Consider the following 16,265-nt stretch of genomic DNA (forward strand, 5'->3'; position numbering starts at 1 on the left):
AAGGTTAGTGGACATTTTCTACTGTATTTTGGACATAGATTATAGACAAAACACATAGGATTCTGATCTGATACAGATTGTTGATTTGTTAACCAATGTATTAGCTGACAGATCGAGGTTATTTATGTTAGGCGATTTTAATACACATATAAACTGAGTTCCATTAGGACCTGAAGCTAAAAAGCACTCTACTGGCTATATGATCCACTTTATGGGCATATATTAGACCTACGTTCTTACCTTCTAAGCTTTTAAACCAAAAATCAAGTAATTCATTTTATGTAACTTCAGTACCATTATAGACGATCTGAACTGACTGTGAGAGTTTGCTGAGTAATTGCAATTTAGAGTACAATTTCTATAGATATCAGTGGGTTGATCAATAATTGGAATGGGTTTGTTTTCAAGGTTCTTGATGATTTGGCATCTCTATCCCGGTGTACTAATGACCTGGACAAAACACCAGTTATGCCATTTTCACTCTACCTAGCCTAAGTTATACAAAAAGTTGGAATATCAGATGGTTGTAAGACAATTTCAAGAGAAGGTTAGGTCAGTTAAAGGATTACTTTTCAAAGAGGATTTATAGGAATACTTTTCAGCTTGTTTGAGTAAATCTGATGACAAGATGGAAAAACAGAGCATAATAGAGGTATCATTAGCCTGCAGTTTTTTAAGGGCCAGCTGATAGTTTCTCTGCTTAAGCTGCACATAAATAATGTATTTTTACAGTGGTAAATAATTGATACATGTCTGTCTCAACGCAAGTTTTGAAATGGACTTTAATATTAATGTCCGCACAGAAAATTCAAAAGGTGGAAAAGGCATGGACAAGTAAAATAAGTTCTTTTTAAAATACATACATGTGTTTTTCAGTCTTTAAAAGCCAAGATAAAGCCAAGATAAAGGCTTTGAAAATAGTAATTCTTTTGTGGATACCACCAGTGCCATGTTCCTGCTGATGAACTGCTTTGGGGCCTGCCACCCCTTCCCCAGTCTGCACATCTGTGAATAGCTAAGGCCAAGGGTTTTCAACCCAATCCTCAGGGCACACCCAGCCAGTCAGGGTTTTCAGGATATCCCTATTGAATTCAGACCCCGACTGGCTGGGTGTGGCCCAAGGACTGGGTTGAAAACCTCTGAGCTAAGGATTCCAGTGTTATTTTTTTGTCAGCATCTTCATCCCTAGCTGGTTTACTCGGAGAGAAGGCGCAGAGCACCATATAACCTCAATGGAACTGAGAAGGCTTGGAAATCACTTAGCTATCCCAATGATTGAATATATAAAGATATATTGAGTGCACGTACAATTTATTGTTATGGGGCAATTGGGAGTTACAAGAACGGGTAGCCACAAGGAAAAAAAGAATAATTATGTGTGGGGGTCTTTACTTTACGCAAGCTGGTTTTGAAATATTGGATCAAAGAAGAACCCCACCACCTTTCCTCAGCTGGCTCCATCAAATACGTCAGGTGGCGCAGCTTGAACTTTGGAATTTGACCTGGCATGGAGGACATGATGCCCCATCCCAAAAAAGACTTTTGACTTACTTGCTAAACCTTTTGTCCAAGGATGATTTGGTTTTGCCTACTACTTCTTCTGGATCGTCTGGTCTCTTATTGGGGTAGACTGTATATGTTGTGGGAACTGCAGCCCATGTCACAAATGAAGAGTAGGGAAAGGGATAGGGAAATATACTTTTTTTTTGGGGGGGGGGGGGGGGGGAGGTAGGTGTGTATGTGGTATGTCTGGGATTTGAATGGTTGTATGGTTGGGGGTCTTGGGTGTTTTACTTAAAAATCTTAGTGACTGTTATGCGTGCTGTGGATCAGACACAACCTGAGAGTGTGGGACTTCTATTGGTCTCTTACTGCTCATGTATTGTACTTCATTTGTGCACTCTGGTGTGTTTTTTTGTGCAGTTATTTTGTCTTGGCCATTAGCCAGTTTTCTGTTTGCATAAATAAAGGTTTAAAAAAAAAAAAAGAATATATAAAGTTAAATGCATAAACTGGGAATACTTGCAGTCGAATTGATGGTGGTGCAACATTACTTGTGTTGGTAATAATCTACTCTAAATGTTTTATTGACGTAATAATTCTAAAAGTGTAATTTGTGGAACCTAATATATTAAACTAAGCAATAATGAACTCTAGTCTCGCGATTTGCCATTTGGCCTTGTGTCTGCTCCCAAGGTATTTACAAAATGTCTCACCAGTTGCAGCGTAGCTACACAGATTGGGAATGCACATGTTTTTTCCTATCTGGATGATTGGATGGTAAAGAGCACATCAAGATGTTCAAGAATCAATACGCAGAACTGTTCAGGTGTTGGGTTTGTTATCAACTACCCAAAGTCCCACCTGCTCCCAGCAGCAATTGGAGTACATAGGAGCCCTGCTAGACATGGCGGAAGATCAAGCCTACCTTCCCCAGATGTTGAGGTTGTTAGGCCGCATGGTCTCTATGGTGCATGTCATACCCATGGCATGCCTCTATTTGTGAGGTGCCCAATGGACTCTGGCTTCCCAGTGGTGTCAGGCCATAGGCCATGGGGAACCTGAAGGATGGCATCTCAGCCACTCCAGATTTGGAACAATACCTTCTCTGGTGGACAATTCGGAGCAATTTGATTCTGGGACCTCCATTCCTTTCCTCCCCAGAAAATTAAGACTACAGATGTATCCAACTTGGGATGAGGTGCTCATGTAGATGGGTCACTGGTCTGCTCAGGAGACCCAACTTTACGTCAGCTTTCTGGAGCTGCAGGCAGTCTGGAACTCTCTAAAGGCTTTTAGAAATCAGCTGTTAAACCAGATTGTCCTAATCCAAACAGATAATCAAGTTGCCATGTATTTGTTAGGAACTGGGCAACATTCTGGGCAACATTCTGGGGAAGGGGGAGCCTATTCCGAAAGGATGGGCTCCATCTTAACCAGAGTGGGACCAGGCTGCTGGCATCGGCGTTTAAGAAGGAGATAGAGCAGCTTTTAAACTAGAAATGGGGGGAAGGCCGACAGTCGCTCAAAAGAGCATGGTTCGGGATAAGGTATCTTTCAAAGATATCACCATAACAGGGAAGATAGAGTATCCTGATAGTGAGGTTGCAAAAGAGATTGTAGTAGATCGGGTATCTTTAAATAACAATAAAAATCAGACAAAAGATTGCCAATTAATACTGTCAAGTACTAAGCATGATGTACTTAGGAACAACAAACATAGTTTGAAATGTCTATATGCGAATGCCAGGAGCCTAAGAAATAAGATGGGGGAGTTGGAATATATTGCACTAAATGAAAAATTAGATATAATAGGCATCTCTGAGACCTGGTGGAAGGAGGATAACCAGTGGGACACTGTCATACCGGGGTACAAATTATATCGTAGTGATAGGGTGAATCGGATTGGTGGAGGGGTAGCATTGTATATTAACGAGAGCCTTGAATCAAATAGATTGAAAATTCTGCAGGAAACAAAACACTCCTTGGAATCACTGTGGATTGAAATTCCATGTGCAAAGGGGAAAAGGATAGTGATAGGAGTGTACTACCGTCCGCCTGGCCAGGACGAACAGACGGATGCGGAAATGTTAAAGGAAATCAGGGACGCAAACAAACTGGGCAACACAATAATAATGGGGGATTTCAATTACCCGCATATAGACTGGGTTAATGTAACATCTGTACACGCAAGGGACATAAGATTTCTTGATGAAATCAAGGACAGCTTCATGGAACAGCTAGTTCAGGAGCCGACAAGAGAAGGAAAAATACTAGACTTAGTCCTTAGTGGTGCTCATGATCTAGTGCAGGGGGTAACGATACGAGGGCCGCTTGATAACAGTGATCATAATATGATCGGTTTTGATATTGGCATTGAAGGAAGTGAAACTAGGAAATCAAGTACGCTAGCGTTTAACTATAGAAAAGGTGATTACGACAAAATGAGAAAAATGGTGAAAAAAAGACTGAAAGGAGCAGCTCGCAGAGTAAAAAACTTGCATCAGGCGTGGATGCTGTTTAAAAACACCATCCTGGAGGTTCAGGACAAATATATTCCACGTATTAGAAAAAAGGGAAAAAAGACTAAACGTCAGCCGGCGTGGCTAAACAGTAAGATAAAGGAAATCATTAGAGCCAAAAAACAATCCTTCAGAAAGTGGAGAAGAGAACCAACTGAAAGTAACAGGATAGATCATAAGGAATGCCAAGCCAAATGCAAAGCGGAGATAAGGAGGGCAAAAAGGACTTTGAGAAGAAATTAGCGTTGGAAGCAAAAATACATAGTAAAAATTTTTTTACATACATTAAAAGCAGGAAACCGGCCAAAGAGTCGGTTGGGCCGCTGGACGAAAATGGTGTTAAAGGGGCGATCAAGGAGGACAAAGCCGTAGCGGAGAAATTAAATGAATTCTTTGCTTCGGTCTTCACCGAGGAGGATTTGGGGGGGACACCGGTGCCGGAAAGAATATTTGAAGCGGGGGAGTCGGAGAAACTAAACGAATTCTCTGTAACCTTGGAGGATGTAATGGGTCAGTTCAGCAAGCTGAAGAGTAGTAAATCACCGGGACCTGATGGTATTCATCCCAGAGTATTAATAGAACTAAAAAATGAACTTGCGGAGCTACTGTTAGAAATATGCAATCTGTCCCTAAAATCGAGTGTAGTACCGGAAGACTGGAGGGTAGCCAATGTTACTCCGATTTTTAAGAAGGGTTCCAGAGGAGATCCGGGAAATTATAGACCGGTGAGTCTGACGTCGGTGCCGGGCAAGATGGTGGAGGCTATTATTAAGAATAAAATTGCAGAGCATATACAAAAACATGGACTGATGAGACAAAGTCAGCACGGATTTAGTGAAGGGAAGTCTTGCCTCACCAATCTAATGCATTTTTTTGAGGGGGTAAGCAAACATGTGGACAATGGGGAGCCGGTTGATATTGTATATCTGGATTTTCAGAAGGCGTTTGACAAAGTGCCGCACGAAAGACTCCTGAAGAAATTGCAGAGTCATGGAATCGGAGGTAGGGTATTATTATGGATTAAGAACTGGTTGAAAGATAAGAAGCAGAGAGTAGGATTGCGTGGCCAGTATTCTCAGTGGAGGAGGGTAGTTAGTGGGGTCCCGCAGGGGTCTGTGCTGGGTCCGTTGCTTTTTAATGTATTTATAAATGACCTAGAGATGGGAATAACTAGTGAGGTAATTAAATTCGCCGATGACACAAAATTATTCAGGGTCGTCAAGTCGCAGGAGGAATGTGAACAATTACAGGAGGACCTTGCGAGACTGGGAGAATGGGCGTGCAAGTGGCAGATGAAGTTCAATGTTGACAAGTGCAAAGTGATGCATGTGGGTAAGAGGAACCCGAATTATAGCTACGTCTTGCAAGGTTCCGCGTTAGGAGTTACGGATCAAGAAAGGGATCTGGGTGTCGTCGTCGATGATACGCTGAAACCTTCTGCTCAGTGTGCTGCTGCGGCTAGGAAAGCGAATAGAATGTTGGGTGTTATTAGGAAGGGTATGGAGTCCAGGTGTGCGGATGTTATAATGCCGTTGTATCGCTCAATGGTGCGACCGCACCTGGAGTATTGTGTTCAGTACTGGTCTCCGTATCTCAAAAAAGATATAGTAGAATTGGAAAAGGTACAGCGAAGGGCGACGAAAATGATAGTGGGGATGGGACGACTTTCCTATGAAGAGAGGCTGAGAAGGCTAGGGCTTTTCAGCTTGGAGAAGAGACGGCTGAGGGGAGATATGATAGAAGTGTATAAAATAATGAGTGGAATGGATCGGGTGGATGTGAAGCGACTGTTCACGCTATCCAAAAATACTAGGACTAGAGGGCATGAGTTGAAGCTACAGTGTGGTAAATTTAAAACGAATCGGAGAAAATTTTTCTTCACCCAACGTGTAATTAGACTCTGGAATTCGTTGCCGGAGAACGTGGTACGGGCGGTTAGCTTGACGGAGTTTAAAAAGGGGTTAGATAGATTCCTAAAGGACAAGTCCATAGACCGCTATTAAATGGACTTGGAAAAATTCCGCATTTTTAGGTATAACTTGTCTGGAATGTTTTTACGTTTGGGGAGCGTGCCAGGTGCCCTTGACCTGGATTGGCCACTGTCGGTGACAGGATGCTGGACTAGATGGACCTTTGGTCTTTCCCAGTATGGCACTACTTATGTACTTATGTACTTATGTCAACAAGTTGGGGAGGTATGGGATCCTTCCCCTTGCGTCAGAAGGCAGTTGGGATGTGGCAGTGGGCTTCTAGTCATTGCATGGTGCTCAGAGCCACATACCTGGCAGGCAAAGACAATAGTCTGGTGGACAGACTGAACAGGGTGATATAACCATACGAGTTGTCCCTTCACATGGGCATTGCCTGAAAGATCTTCTGAGAGTGGGACACCCCCTCAGTGAATATCTTAGTGTCACTCATCTCAACAACAAATTCCCTCAGTTCTCTTCTAGACTCGGGTCACACAACAGACTAGCATCAGATGCCTTCCTCCTGGATTGGAAAGATGGCCTTCTGTACATGTATCCTCCAGTCTCTTTGTAGAGAAGACTGCTGAAACTCAAACAGGACCCGGATACCATAATACTCATTGCACCCTATTGGACAAGACAGATTGTTCCCTCTTCTTCTGGAGTTGTCCTCTGAAGAACCTTAGAAATTGGACCTTTTTCCGACCCTCATCACACAGAACGAAGGATTTCTTCTGCATCCCAACCTCCAATCCCTGGTCCTCACTGCTTGGATGTTGAGAATGTAGAACTTGCATCTCTCCAACTCTCTGTGGGTGTTTCCAAGATCCTACTGGCTTCCAGGAAAGGTTCCACTAAGTGGTGTTATATTTTCAAATGGAAGACGTTTGCTATGTAGTGTGAGGGCAAAACCTTAGATCCCTTTTCTTGCCCTGTATAAAAACTACTTGAGTACCTTCTACACCTGTCTGAATCAAGTTGAAAAACCAACTCTGTAAGGGTTCATCTCAGTGCAATTAGTGCTTACCATCACCATATAGATGGTCAGTCCATCTCAGTATATCATTTAGTTGTTCACTTTATGCAGGGTTTGCTTCTGACAGTTCCATGGGTCCTCATCGTTGTCTTCATTCAGCTGATGAAAGCTCCTTTTGAGCTATTGGAATCTTGCTAGCTGAAGTACCTGACCTGGAAAGTCTTATTTTTGGTGGCAGTGACTCAGGTTGCAGGATCAGTGAGCTTTAGGCCCTAGTAGCTGATCCTCCTTACACAAGGTTCCATCATAACAGAATAGTTCTCTGCACACATCGTAAGTTCCTTCCAAAGCTGGTGTCTGAGTTCCATTTTAATCAATCAATTGTCCTTCCAACATTTTTCCCAAACCTATCCCGGTGAAAGCGCACTGCACACCTTGAATTGAAAATGACTCTTACCTTTCTATCTGGAGTGGACTAAAAGCCCATAGACAGTCCACACAGCTTTTTATTTCTTTTGCCCGAAACAGGATGGGGGCAGCCATTGTTAAACACACTTTATTCAATTGGCTAGCAGACTGCATCTCCTTCATTTATACCCAGGCTAGTCTGAACCTAGAGGGTAATGTCATGGCTCACAATGTCAGAGCCATGGTGGCATTGGTAGCCAACCTTAAGGTCAGCCTCCATTGAGGAGATTTATAGAGCTGCGATGTGGTCTTCAGTCCACATATTCACATCTCAATAATGTCTTGAGCAGAATTCCCAACTCAACAGCCGATTTGGTCAGATAATTCTGCAGAATTTGTTTGGAGTCTAGAATCCAACTCCACCCTGCTAGATCCATTCTTTCCTGTTCCTGACTGCACCTTCACAACAGGGTTTTTCTAATAGAGTTATTTGTTCTTGTTGGAATTGCTTTTGCAAGTCCCTAAACCATTTTTTGTTGTTTTCGGTGAACCTGGTAGCTAAGGATTTCCAGATGTGAGCACATACTGTCTTGCTTGTCTTTGGAGAAAGCAAAATTATTTACCTGTAGCAGATGTCCTCCGATGACAGCAGGACATATGTTCTTACATACACTCCCACCTCCCCTAGGAGTTAGATTCTCCATGCTTTTTATCCATCTGTGGATCTCGTGCTAGGCGGGCAGGAAGGTCCATTCATATCCACATTCAGGACTGCCAAAATCTTCCAGATGATTTGAGAATGTTGGGCAGCGTCCAGGTCAGGCCCTGTGAATGACATTACCCAGATGTCAGAATCTTGCAGTCTTTGGAGAATACCTACTACAGGTGAGTAACTTAGCTGTATATATCACCAGGGCTGTCTAAAGAAACAAATTAAGATCATTGCTGATTGTGTTAACATAAATTTCAAATTGATTGTCAGAAAATTAGTTTGCATTTGATCTTAAGATGTGGAAGCACTAATGTTGGCCTTGGATTTGGTTCCTGCATAAATACCTTCAAACAGCTGCTCAATCCTAATTAAAATCAAGGTAATTTATTTAAGAAGTTATTTTAGATTCTCAACTGACAGTGAAACCCCGGGTAAGCAAGTTAATCAAAAATTCTTTCTTTATACTACCTGTATTAGAAGGTTGAAACCAGTTTTTCTAAAAACTGCTGACTTTTGTTTAGTAAGACGCTATGGGGCTCATTTTCAAAGCACTTAGCCTTCCAAAGTTCCATAGAAACCTATGGAACTTTGGAAGGCTAAGTGCTTTGAAAGTCTGCTTGCTCTTTACTGCAGTGCACTTTAACTGCTTAACAATTTATTGATAAAGGCACTGCAGTTGGTACAGTCTGACTGGTAGTGTTAACATAGAGAATGACACTGGGACAGAGCTCACGGGGACGGGGTGGGGATGAGGACAGATCCCACGGGGATGAGGACAGACCCCACAGGGACGGGGACCGGGGACAAACTTTGTCCCCATGTCATTTTCTACTTTTGAAGCCTGTTAATGAACCGGACTGTTGTTTATGTTTAAGTGATGCCTACAAAGATATTTTGATTTTTTGGAAAAACAAGCAAACATACTGGCCACAACTAGCAAAGTTGGATGGGAGATCTTGTACATCCTGCTACCAGCACATCTTCTAAGAAGACAACTTCTATTCCAGGAAGGACTGTGGAAGACAGGAGAGCTAGATTGAATCCTTCCTGAGATTGTTGATGATTTCTTATTTATCCACAGATTAAAAAAACATAACAGTGCTTTATAGGGCATATTTTTCCCCTCTAGGACATATAGAATGGGTTGTATTTTATACCCCTGGACATTTTAACAGTGTGAATTAGGATTCCTTGGTGTAGTAGAAATCACCTATTGTTGGGGTTGGAAGGGTAGTGTTAATATATGGCCTAGCTTTAAGGCTACCACTGGAATAGTGATGGCCAAAGCTATGCAGCCTAGAACAACTGAAAAAAATACTGACTAGGCCAAACAGCAAGCAAGTGAATTAATATTTGAGAATCTGAAAAAAAGCAGGTCTGAACAATGAGTCCTGATACAAATTGGTACAATTTTTAAATCAAATACAGCACCTGTAATGAAAGAATGATGGATCAGATGAATAAAATGGAGCTTATAATTTTGGTATACAATGATACAGAGGTAATACAGAGTTCATGAGATGGTATGAAAGGTATGAAAAGTATGAAAAGTATTGCAGCCGGAAGATGTGAAACTGTTATCTCAACGCTTCCCAAAACATGTTGATAATTAGCAGTAGCTGAGAACGGAAGGAGGTGGGCACATCAGACAGCAGACCGCGTGGGAAAGTATGATCTCAGAAAGTGAGAAAGATTAGGAGCAAGGTTTCTCACCATTCACTTCTATGGAGAGGTTTGTGTATAAAAGAGGGGAGATTTTGCCTTAGTTTGGAACTCCTCCCCAACGCTTCTCTCAGACGGCAGGGCGCTGTGCAGATAAACCCAGAATCTGATGTCTGTATTTGTATCAACTTAAAGACTTGTCTTTGGGTAAGGAATAAAATGTACCTATCTATTTAAACCTATCTCTGTCTCTATTTTTATGGATTCTATCTTCTCTTTACCTAACATTTAGCCTAAGGTAGATCACATACAAGTGACACTCAGTTTTGGACAGAAAGCAGTAGTTATGGGAATTAGTTTTCAATTACGGCTCCTAATGCCACCCCCTTGTGATTGGGTGACAATGGAGGTTAGAGAAACTATACAGAACCTGATATATGAAATAAGTACCTTTAGCCCCCCGTGGGAAAGAGTCAGAAAGAGGTCTATAAGAGGGGGGATTTAAACAGTGGTGGACCCCGAACGCTGCCCTTACTCGCTGCCCTTCTCGTCCTCCGTTTGTACGCAAGAGGGGATACTTAAATTTGTGCGTTCAAATGTTCTATGTTACCTTTCTATCACTTTCTATCAATTTTTATCTCTTTTTCTCTCACCTTTTCTTCCCTAATCTCCCTGCTGTTATTCCTTCCTTTTTTCTCTATCATGGACACTGCCCACTTTAGGGGTATTGGGCACTATTGTTCTGTCCAATTTTCTTGTTCTTACCCCTGTCTTTCTATTTTTTCTGTCTTCTCCCTTTGTTCTTTGCAGGTTCCCTTCTTTAGCGCTAAACTTGCACACTTTTTCTGGCCCCTATCTTACATACTCTTCTACCTTCTTGCTGTCTTCATGCCCTGCGCTGAACTAACACACCTGCTTCTCTGCCCTTGTTTATGCTGATCTCTATTTGCGTTCAAACCTTCGTTTCTGTCTTTCAATATTCTGTTCTGTTCTTTCTCACCCCCTTTTCTTTCTCCTATCCTGTCCACCGCTCTGATTTGCGTGATGTGCGCAAGAGTGTGCTTGTTGTGTGAATGAAGCATAACAACGAATCCAGGCGACTGCGATTTGGAGTTTGCTGTAAGCTTATTTCAATGTTCAAAATCTTTGGATTGGTCTTTATGCTAGCAATTCTCGCTTAACAATCCTTAGAGATTGCGCATTTTCTGCTTCCAATCCCACCCTGTGTTCTGTCTTAATCCCTCCTTTTCAAATCCCTGTTCCCCTGTTCTTATCATGTATTCTGTTCTTTCTTCTTCTTACTTTCTTCCCCAATCCCTTTTCCTGTTCTCCTTCCTCCTAACTTCTTCTGCCTACCTCTTCCTATTAGTCCCCTGGGTCTAATCCTGCTCTTTCTCTTCTGTATGTTCCCGTATCGGGGGAATTTCCTTTACTCTAGGAGAACAGCACACTTTCAGATTGCTCTCCTCTAAAATCCTTCTGGTTTCTCTGTTCTTATAATCACTCTTCCAAACTGACAGACAGCCCCCACCTTTCCACATCTACTATTGCCTTCACTCTGTGTGTGCGACACTTACTTTCGATCTTGTGCTGAGACCGTTATCTACGAGATTTTGTTTTTTTAATGTCTCGAGACTGTCCCTTTTACTATTCCTCCTCATTCTTTCTATTGGACTTCTTATAACTTTCTTTTTTGCTGAAAACAGTAATTACGGTGTTCAGCTTTGTAGCTGCTTACCGTCGTCCAACTGCTGTTTTCCCCTTATCTCTTCAAGTATATAAATGTTTCTTATCTGTGGTTGTTTTAAACTTCTCTGCTTTATATGACTTTTATATTTTCCCTTTTGAGTTCGTGGTGTATGCAAGATTAGTCTGTTCCTTCGGTTTTTTTTGCCATCCGTATCTAAAGCTTTGTGCACTATACTTCCCAGAAGACCCTAATCAGTTCCTTTCTCTCCGATTGGGTTAACTTTACACCTTATAACCTTTTTGGCTTTTTGTGCAAACTAGAAATCATTTTTTTTTTGATTTCCTATAAAACTATTCTTTTTCCTTCTCAGCTTATTACATTACTAGTAAATATATACTCCCTCTTGGGCTTCGAATCTGCCTTTGTAAATCTATTTAAACTTGCCCGAAGAGTTGTAAGTTCTAAACCCCTTTTTCTCACATTTTTTAATATCCTTATCCAGGCTTCCGAAACTGCCATTTCTTTCGGTAGCTTTTAAAGGTTTTCCCTAACAAGTGCTGTAGTTCACTATCTCAAGGACATGAGAATCTGGGAAGATTGCCCACTTTAGCTGCCTTATCAGTCCAGCACTGCTTTGGCAGAGGAGGCTCTACAGTTCACTTTTAAAAGCTAAGAAAGTGATTTTTTTTTTTCCTCTCCCCCTTTTCCGTTCGTTTTTTGTCCCTGTTCTATGCTGAAGTGGTACAAGTTAAACAGTCATTTACACAGGTATTCTTTTTAACCCTCTGTCAACTGTATTGTTCCTAAAATCCGTCTAACTAACTCTCTCTCATGTCTTTCAACTCCAGTTTCCCCTCATAATTGTAAAATGACTTATCTTTTCATGCCTCATGCTGCCAAGTCCGTTATACGTGCACCTCTGAGCATGTGAGATTGTACGGATGTATTTCTGCTTTCACTTTTAAAATTATGACACTGCATCTTAGTCTTACTCTGCATTCTCCTTTTATCAGGGCATACTTTTTTCTCCTCTTTCGTGTCATTTTATTAGGACGTTGTCCCCCACTCTCCAAAATTTTCTCTTTTATCTCATTTCCCTTAAACAATAGATCGTCTGATACTCTAATGCTTTCTCATTCTGTCTCTGAGCCAGGTTTTTCTTTCTTTTTGTGCTGCAAGTGACAGTTTGATAGACCACACCATGTGGTTACAAAGTTTTAAAAGGGTATCTTTCCTTCAAACATACATTACTTGACTTTCCCCTCTAAAAAAAACCAGCTTTCTCCTTCTTTGTCCTAGTATGGTTTCCTGTGATTACATTACAATGCTTCTTAGCACATAAATCCTGTCGTAATCGTCTAGGAAGCCTTAGTCCGGAAGCTAAAAATTAACCCTTACTTAGCAGAATCAAGCAATATGCTGGTAGTAATGAAATTTAGATTGCCGTTATTTTAAAGACATAGTAGAAGACATTAAAACCAAAAATTTTTTTTTTGCCTTAAAGGAGCATTCGTATTAAGTGTAGAATTGACAGTTTCAGCTTTCATATGAACACATAATGATTACGGCGGTCTATCTGAGCAATTAAAGTAGCAATGTAGTTAGAATTGTTATACTTCTTCAAACATCAACTCCCTGGTTCCTTAACTCCAATATGTTTGATTAGATATATCCTGATTATTTATACCAGCATAAACTTTTTATATGAAAAATTAAACTTACGGTGTGCTGTATAGTCCTATTTTCAATAGCCGTTATGTCCAATGCTTGCAGTGAGCAGTAAACTCAAATTAACCACAAGAAGCACTCTTCCCTTCTGGTTTTTATTTTCCTTTTCCTATAACACCTACATCAACATTAAATCCTTATAATAATTTTCTGTATATATCCTTGATTTTGGAATATGTTTTGGTTTTTCTCAAAGTCTTTACAATATTATTGCTAAATTATATTAAAAGCTGTAGTTTCCAGACGCAGATTGTACTGACTTCCTGTACTAGCCATGCTGAAACGGAATCTTTTTCACAGTACTGCCTTTGAATAAAACGATAACTTTTCACCCCCCCTTCCCTCAACTGCTGAGCCTGTGCTGTTGGTAATCATTAAGCATTGTCTCCTTGGACTGCTTGATTCAATATGTTATATACTGTAAACTTGAGGCTATATAGATTATATCCTGCTCCCGTTATAAGCTAGGGGTTATGCTATCCCCGCCCATCAACTTCTATTGTTTGCACTATCTATTTTACTGTTTGTGTTATACTGCGCTAGATGTGAGGAGATCTTAGTTTAATACAAGCCTGCTTATCTTCAGGAAACATTGATTTTTTTGAACAGTATTATAGATTATCAGAATTATAAATTGTCCTCATATTTAAGTCCCATTTTAAGGACTATATTATAACGTTATCTACAAGAAATACTACACTTCCTCGCTTGCATTGTGATTTTCGTCCTGGCTTATTTTAAACACTTGTAATAATGAGCTATGTTATAACATTTCCTGATGAATATTTCCACGTCCTGAGAATGACAATCACTTTTAAATAATATGGTTCTATAATGAATTAAATTGTGTAAGTCTTTATAACAAATTTTCTATTTTTACTCGACAGCATTGTAAACCGGAATCCAACACAGACAGTTGCTAGAAATTACAGTGATTTATTGTTACATTAAGAGCTAAAGAAGCATTTCTTTGCTTTTACCTTAATAGATATGCATAAAATATGTTTTATCTTTCCGATTGAGAAGATAATGGCTGCGTGCCATGATAATACAGCGTTGCTTCACATCTCAAGTTATTTCCTGTTGTTTCTTTATAACCCACCCCACCTTCTCTTTCCTTCTAATGCTGCAGCTGTTCTGTTTGTCATCATTTAGACATACCATTTCAGTCACTGACTAGTATGTATGTTTTATGCCGTATCATTGGAAGTTCTTGGTGTAAGAATCACATGTTTTAATTTATTTTTTTTTTCCCTTTTACCTGTTTATCCACAAAAGCTTCCTCCTTTTCTGAGTGTATGGGTATTAATTTGTCATATTTATGGGTATTAACTTGTCATATTTACACCACGATTCTAGTGTCCTGTTTCAAAATTTATTGAATTATATGCTTCTCTTATATTTTCCTGTTTAGATGCTACTTCCAACCTATCCGGTACCCGCCCCAAAAGCATTTAATATGTATTTAACTTTATTTCATTTATTCTAGGGCTATAGCTCCGGACTACACATGTTATAATGTCTTTGTTAATATACATTTTCTTGCCTTTTGTTGAAATCGGTGTTCCAGTTACATATATGGTTCTCCCCTGTTCCTCTTATTATAGTATGTAGTAGTTTCATGTCTTGTTTAAAGTCTATATTTAGATGCCATATACAGCTCCCAACCTACCCTTACAGCTTATTTTGGCCTTACATTACAAATTAGGTAGGCCCAGTTTTTTCCATATAATATGTACACTTTATTTTTATTTCGTGGCTGGATCCTTAAAGTCTTCTGGATCGGCCGCCGCCCATAAGGTACCCAACCCTGGTGGTCTAGTGGTTAGGATTCGGCGCTCTCACCGCCGCGGCCCGGGTTCGATTCCCGGTCAGGGAGCCCCCAGATTCTCAAATATTAACACTCTTCCCTGATACATACTATACCCTTACTCTCATTCCTATTTGTGTTACGCTAGAACCATTGGCTTACGTACCGATGCCCGGCGAAAGGTAAGGGGAAGGGCTTACACCCCTCTACGGGGCAAAATTTTTGTCCCTTGGATGGATGACGGTACCTAAATTGTTAGGGATTGGGCCATTAATACCACCCAGTTTTCAGGGTGTGCCCGGCCCCCCAGTCTATAACACTTGCCTCTTTTCCAATTAGGCTAGAACCTGTAGCACCGGTACTCCTGAGGGACGCCTCTGTACCGTTTCCTACTAGCTAGTCTAATCAGAGGTCGTAAATTTATAGTTTGATTAATTGAAAACCCAGTGGGAGCTGGTTGAAGCGTTTAGGGTTCTTGTCACAGTTGATGCGTTTTTGATGCGTTTAAGGCTCCTAGCACGTGAAAACTCATTGGGTTACTGCCTTCCGGATTCACTGTACCTTTTTCACGGGTACTTGAATCCCTTGATGGGTGCACTCCCTGATTTAGGGCTCTACCAGTGAGCGTGTATTGTGGCTCCTGGCACCGGGGATGCGTGTATTTTGGCTCCTGGTGGTTGATGAAGCGTTTAGTGGGCTCTTGACTAGAGTGGTTGATGAGGCGCTTATTTGGCTCTTGACCAGAGGCTTACCCTGGAAGGCAGTATTTATACATAGTTGCATACACACTAGCGTATATTCTTATCTTTACCTTTATCTTAATATGAATTATCTATACCTCTCCTCTGTATGTCGACTAGTATGTAGATCTTTATGCCGACTGATCATTTATATTTTAGACCTCCTACACAGAATTTGAGTATAATAGAAGACACGTGAGTATCGCATGCTCTTGTAAACTATTGGCGTACCGCCCCTAGCTCTTTTCATAATTCTACTGTATTCTCTGAAACCTTGGTCCTAGGACTGTGTTCAAAATCGGGTTCTATAGCGGCTCTGAAAAAAATTATTATATAATTTATTTTCACTATTATACAACTATACAACTATCACTGATACTTATTTTGTCCCGTCCTTAACTTATGGCTTCAAACCACTGGTTCTAGGCCTGGGTTTCATGTATATTTGCTCTAGCCCACAGTTATCTACCTACGTTCTAGATCATTGCTGAAATTCCACCATTGGATATTTTAATCAATATGATCACCCTCACACCACCCCCTCCTG

General features: G+C 40.8%; 1 protein-coding gene and 1 non-coding gene across 2 annotated transcripts in view; both read left to right on the plus strand.

Moving 5' to 3' along the window:
* The window catches only part of NDFIP2 (Nedd4 family interacting protein 2), a 211,043-nt gene that overhangs the window by 53,254 nt on the left and 141,524 nt on the right, over positions 1 to 16,265 (plus strand). The gene's annotated exons all lie outside the window — the stretch shown is intronic.
* On the plus strand, positions 14,976 to 15,047 carry TRNAE-CUC. The gene has a single exon. It is a non-coding gene; the product is annotated as a tRNA-Glu (tRNA).

Source organism: Microcaecilia unicolor, chromosome 4 (assembly GCF_901765095.1).
Source record: "Microcaecilia unicolor chromosome 4, aMicUni1.1, whole genome shotgun sequence".
Lineage (NCBI taxonomy): Eukaryota > Metazoa > Chordata > Amphibia > Gymnophiona > Siphonopidae > Microcaecilia > Microcaecilia unicolor.